Raw genomic sequence first — 6,644 nt, 5'->3', positions numbered from 1 at the left:
TTGCAACTTCTACCCCTCTCTAAGGAGATTCTCTCACCCATATTTGGACCCATTTTTGTTGCACATCAGAGTCTGTCCACACTGGTATAAAGATAAAAATTCACAGCAGAGGTCATAAAAACACGTTGAACCAACTCCAGACTATTTTACTCAGATTATTGCTAACCCGCTGGACCCATCTTTAGAAAACTCTGGAAAGCAACTGACTGACAATTTGTAATGTATGTTTTTTTCAGTGATTAAAATGTGCTATGATGTTTTTCATTTTTCATCAAGCAACTTTTATATTTGTAGTGCATTATCAAAAATCTGTGTCATAGGGTCCAGCAGCAGTTCTGAAGAGTCTCAGACTTAGACAATAGAAAGTTTCCTAACATGCACATGTTCTAATAATAATCCAAAGGGTCTAATCTCATACCATTACATTACAAATGTTACCTTAGGGCAGGTCAGCCTTTGCATCTATTACTGCTTAAAATGACTGCTTTCAAGCACATCAGCTACTGCTGATGTGCTTGAAAACGTTTGTGAAGATTGAAATGCATTAAAAAGATTAATCTGGGTCTGAAATTTGAAGCCCCCACTTAAGTGCTTTGAACCTGCATTTTTTCTATTGACTGGAAAAAGGGGAACTCCTCTGGTTGCAAAATAAAGTCACTGGAGTTTGTGAAATAATGACCCTATTGCTCATTTGATCTTTAAACTCTGTAAAAACTTTCCTGAAGGATTTATGGTCTCTATTGATTCTTCACTGCTTATCCAGTTCAAGACTGATGGAGCCTATCCCAGCAGTCCCAGAGGTGGAGTAGAGCACCAGTCTATCCCCAGTCCAGGGCAGGTAGACAATCATTTGCACTTACAGCCAATTTAGAATCACAAATTAACCTAACAGACATGTTTTTGGACTATGGGAGAAAGGTCAAGTGTCCAGAACTAACCTATGCAGGCAGAGGGACAACATGCAGATTAATAAAGACAAGCCCCAATTGGCTGGTGGATTCCAGCCCAGGATCCTTTTGCTGTGAGGCAACTGTTCTAACCATTGCACCACTGTGCTGTCGTTTCCATATAAACTTTCCTGAAGAGTTTAGGATCTCAATCACTATCTAATGCAGCATGGTACACTTTTGTAAATTATGAAACTAGTAACAGTAAAACATGAGGCACTGTATGCTTTAGCGTGTGGCTATACAAGTTGCTCAATGTCAGTTCAAGGCTACAAAATGTCATGGTGGCTAGACCCATCCTTTAAACTGCTCAAAAATCAGGTCTCAATGGGGAAAAAAAACACCATGTGTATACGGACATGGACTGGGTAAGAGGATGATTCACATCATTTGATGTACATGAAAATTATCAATCTACAGAGGGCTGAATTCAAAGACACCAAGAAAATCAAAGTGAAAAAATGAAGCAGCGGGCTAGTCAATTTTGCCAGAATTTCATTGTAGCAACAATTGTACACAGTAGTTTGTATGGCCCCCATGTGCTTATATGCATGCCTGACAATGTCGGTGCTCCTATTGAGACGACGGATGTTGACCTTGGAAATCTCCTGCTTGCACACTCTCGCCACATGAGGTTGGGCCTTGTTGTGTCAATGGATCCAAGGATTTTATCCAGATCCCTAATGGCAGTCGGGGGGCTGTTGTCTAGCCCGTCGAGCTCTGATCCACTGACCCATCATCAAACCAGCTAACTATGATGTAAGCAGCTGAGCATTCTCCACAACTTCTCCTGACCTGTTAATGCATCATGTGCTCAGGGATGTACCTGCCAATTCTGGTAACAGACCAAACAATGGTCTCTAACTGCAGGTCATTTTGTATGGTTGTGGCAGTGCTTCTTAGTCTTGAAACTGTGCTGGGTGACACAGCAAACCTTTACTGTGTTTTCTTTGAAAGTAAAATCTCAGCCCACATAAATATATCAACAGCAGTGATCACAAAACGGTGTATAACTGAACACAGTAGTGCGATTTTTAACCAGGTCTTCCCATTAACACCTGACCTGTCCAGAGGGTCAGTCAATGAGCTCGTCAATAGCTTCAATGCTAACATGTTAAATGAAATGGACACTATTGCTCCCATTAAGGTGAAGGTTATCTCTGGAAGGAAAAAGTCTCCATGGAGAAACTCCACACTAGTGAAAAATGAAAAAAAAAGAGTGTAGGAAAGCTGAGCGCAGATGGAGAAAAACAAAACTCCAGGTTCATTATGACATCTATAAAGAGAAACTTCACAATTATAATTTACAACTGAGGAGTGCAAGAAGGTCCTACTTCTCTGACATCATCACTAAAAACAGCCATAATGCTCAGGTCTTATTTTCTACAGTTGACAGGCTAACAAACCCTCCTGTGTCAGTGGCAGCTGAACTTCATTCGACCATGGCCTGCAATAACTTTGCCAAATTCTTCACAGAAAAAATCCAAAAGATTAGACAAGCAATTGGTACATCAACAGCAGATCCAGAATATGTACTGTGTCCACCGAAAAACTGCTTAAACACCATGAAACAGTTTCACCCTATTAACAGCAAATACCTGGAGGACATCATAGGTCAGCTGAACTCCTCCTGCTGTTTAGATGTCCTGCCAACACGTTTTTTCAAAAAGGTCTCAAAGACTTTGGAGTCAGACCTGTTACAGATCGTCAACTTTTCTTTAATGTCAGGTGTGTTTCCAGAATCACTAAAAACTGCTGTAATAAAACCTATACTGAAAAAGGACAATCTTGACAAGACACAAATGAACAACTACAGGCCGATCTCAAATCTCCCATTTTTAAGTAAGATCATTGAAAAAGCAGTTTCTCAACAGCTCAATTACTTCTTAAAACAGAATAACTGCTATGATGCCTTCCAGTCAGGTTTTAGACAGAACCACAGCACTGAAACCGCTCTGACCAAAGTGTTCAATGACATATGTCTGAATACAGACAGTGGAAAAATGTCAGTCTTAGTTTTACTGGATCTCAGTGCAGCATTTGATACAGTTGACCACAACATATTACTCAAACGACTGGAGTACTGGACAGGTCTTTCAGGAACTGTACTAAACTGGTTCAAAACATACTTAGAAAACAGGAAATACTTTGTATCAATAGGTAACTTCGCATCTGAGCAGACAAGTATCACATGTGGAGTTCCCCAAGGTTCCATCTTGGGACCCTTTCTGTTTAACATTTACATGCTCCCACTGGCACAGATTATAAAGAACAACAAAATAAACTATCATAGCTATGCAGATGACACACAAATATATATCACAATGTCACCAGGAGATCAAGGCCCTGTACAGGCTCTTGGTAAATGCATTGAGGAAATTAATGACTGGTTGTGCCACAATTTTCTCCAGCTAAACAAAAACAAAACTGAGGTAATAGTCTTTGGTGCCAAAGAAAAACGATTACAGGTCACCAGAGAACTTCAATCTATACACCTAAAAACCACAAACCAGGCGAGAAATTTGGGTGTAGTGATGGATGCAGACCTAAACTGGAAAAACACATTAAGACAATAACAAAATCATCTTACTATCACCTCAAGAATATTTCAAGGATAAAAGATCTGATGTCTCAACAGGACCTGGAAAAACTAGTCCATGCATTCATCTTTAGTAGGCTTGATTACTGTAACAGCATCTTTACAGGTCTACCTAAAAAATCAGTCAGACAACTACAGCTCATTCAGAACTCTGCTGCTCGAGTCCTCACTAAGACCAAAAAAGTGGACCACATCAGTCCAGCTCTGAGGTCTTTACACTGGCTGCCTGTCTGTCAGAGGATCGACTTTAAAGTTCTGATGCTGGTCTATAAAGCTCTGAATGGTTTAGGACCAAAATACATCAGTGACCTCCTGACCCAGTATGAACCTTCCAGATCCCTCAGGTCATCTGGATCCGGTCTTTTATCAGTTCCCAGAGTCAGAACCAGACACGGAGAAGCTGCATTCAGCTTTTATGCTTCTTATATCTGGAACAAACTCCCAGAAAGCCTCAGATCAGCTGAAACACTCAGTTTATTTAAATCCAGTTTGAAGACTCACCTATTCTCAGCTGCATTTGAATAAAGCACCAAATCCACACTTTTAAGCTTAAATTTCAAAACTTACATTTAACTACTGATTTTATCTACTGTTCTGATTTTATCTGTTTTGATTTTATATACTGTTTTGTTTGTTTGTTTGTTAATTAGTTAGTTAGTTTGTTTGCTTGTTTTAATCAATTTTAAATCATGCTTTTTATTTGTTTTTGTTTCTAATGTCTCTGTAAAGCACTTTGAATCACCTTGTTGTTGAATTGTGCTATACAAATAAACTTGCCTTGCCTTTTGGAAATGGCATGTATGGATGTACCATCCTAGAGGCTGTAGGCTGAATTGCAAAAATTTTAATCACCCTCAGTCTATATAAGTTTCCTCCATTATCTGGGACAAGTGGGCCATGACATTGACCGAAATCTTTACAATCAATTACTTTATAACAGAGGACCAAACATTATATATTATCACTGCAATTTTATGAATGATTTATAAACCACTGACTTTCCCACATAACTGGAAGAGGAAGTGTTTAAGCAATTTGGTTTAATTTATAGAGGAGCGTCACCTTATAATGAATGTTACAAAAAATAGCTGTCATGTCATGTGCAGCATGAACAGGTTAATAACTGTCTGCACGTGGCTGCATAAAGGAACCCCATAAAAAGCGCTGCCAAGTTGCAAACAGGATTTCTGTATTTCCCACTGTTGTGGCTGCTTGCCATTCAAGGCTAGCCTGGGGCTTGTAGAGTGAAAGAGGAAGACACTTGGCATATAACAGAAATTCTGCTCAATCAAACTAATAATGAACTGATTGTTAAAGTCAGCATTGGCTGAATACTTTAGTGGATTTGGTCTTTGTGTAAAAGAAACCTTTCCACATCATACAGTGGTTTCATCCCCTGCAATAGTATCACTAATCTCTGGCTGTGTTCACCACTTGTTTTAACAACTTATCTGGTATAATATTTAACTTAGACAGAAAATGACATCCCAGCTTTTAGGTGGTGCTGAGTGCCAGGCTAAGCTAATTTCGCCATCCGTTGAATCACAGACTATAAAGATGAACATTCAAGTTAATTCAAGGGAAAAGTGAAGACATCTGGAAGCATCTTAAACCCGTATGTTTTCTACTTGCTACAAGGGAAATATTATTGTGGTTTTAAAAAGAAGTCCATGCTGGTCCCTATTAGGATAAAAAAACAAAAATAGGATCATAAAGAAAGTTGTTTACTGCAGGCCTACTTCATGAGTAACACATCAAAGTATGAGCATGAAGTGTCTCTTGGCTTCATAGTCAGATGTGCCCCATCCAGGCGGTAACCTACCCTTCATCATACATTAGCTAGAAGGTAGAACAGCGTTATCACGATTAGTGTCTTAATCCATACAAGAAACCTTCACACAATACCTTGCATGTAACATTTAACATAAACTGCAACAGTAACCTTTAGTTGTAGTCATACTTTTTTTTTTAATAACAGCTTATCTATTGGCACAGTTTTGAATTTCCACAGTCAACAGCAATTCATCACACTGGACAAAACACTTTGCTTTCTTCCTGACTGGGCAGGCTAGCAGTTTCCAGTCTTTGTGCTTAGCTAAGTTAGCTGGCTGCTAGCAGGCATTTAGCACAGACGTAGTACAGAAGCTTTACTGCACCTTTCAAAACTACTTCTTGACCCAATTGATAACAAGATTATACTAAGAAAGCAGAGTTTATTCAACACTTCACTAGGCCTGCTGTATATCAATGTGGAATTTAACTAAAGTACATTAACCTTTCCTATCAGAAAAATGTTTAGTTAAGTATTAAAGATGTCTGAAACAGCCTGATGTACTAATTGGCAGCACTGTTAATGGTTCAGGGTCAAAAAGTCCATTAAGGGGCTGGTGAAAGCCGGAACATTCTTCACTCGGATGGCGGACTCTATTCTGGAGCATTGTACAGTTTGCCATACAAGCTGAGAGGAATGCCTAACCTCTTTGCTAAAGGTCTCAAACACTTCATGGCATCAGACCTTACTGTGAAAGTTTTCAAACTGGGTTGGAGTTGCAGCAGGGCGCAGAAACAGTTGAGAGATAGAGTGGAACAAGGCCAAACAAATTCAAGGGGCTTTCAAGCCCTGCCAAGCATGAGCTGCATGTTATTTTTCAAGCCTCTGTAAGTGTTTTGATCATCCTGTGCAAGCAGAGTATTCGCTTTCAGCACATTCTCACCACTGAACACCTTTCAGGGACACATATCCTTCCGACTTAACTGAATGGTGGCTGTTTAACAGGTAGAGCTGGTTTGATAAGCCACAGCGTGAAGACCAGTATGCATCTATTTAGGCAAGGCTGTGCTTACAATAATGTTTACTACTATGAAAGAGGGAGCTTATCCCAAAGAATAGCTTTGATCCTGTAGCATTTTTCTCCAATGACTGTAAAACTGATTTTTCAAACCACATCCATTTTTAAAAGTTTCCCATAAGCTGGGTGGATGTGTAGAGGAACACATCCTAGCATGCAATAGGTGGAGAAACAAAAGACATGTCTTGTGTACTGAAAAGAACACAATTAAAATACCATTTAACAAACACAAAACTCGGAATAACTACC

The sequence above is a fragment of the Rhamphochromis sp. 'chilingali' genome (assembly GCF_963969265.1).
Source record: "Rhamphochromis sp. 'chilingali' genome assembly, chromosome: 4".
In the NCBI taxonomy this organism is placed as follows: Eukaryota; Metazoa; Chordata; class Actinopteri; order Cichliformes; family Cichlidae; genus Rhamphochromis; species Rhamphochromis sp. 'chilingali'.
The sequence above is the reverse complement of the archived record's forward strand: the minus strand, read 5'-3'. Positions refer to the sequence as shown.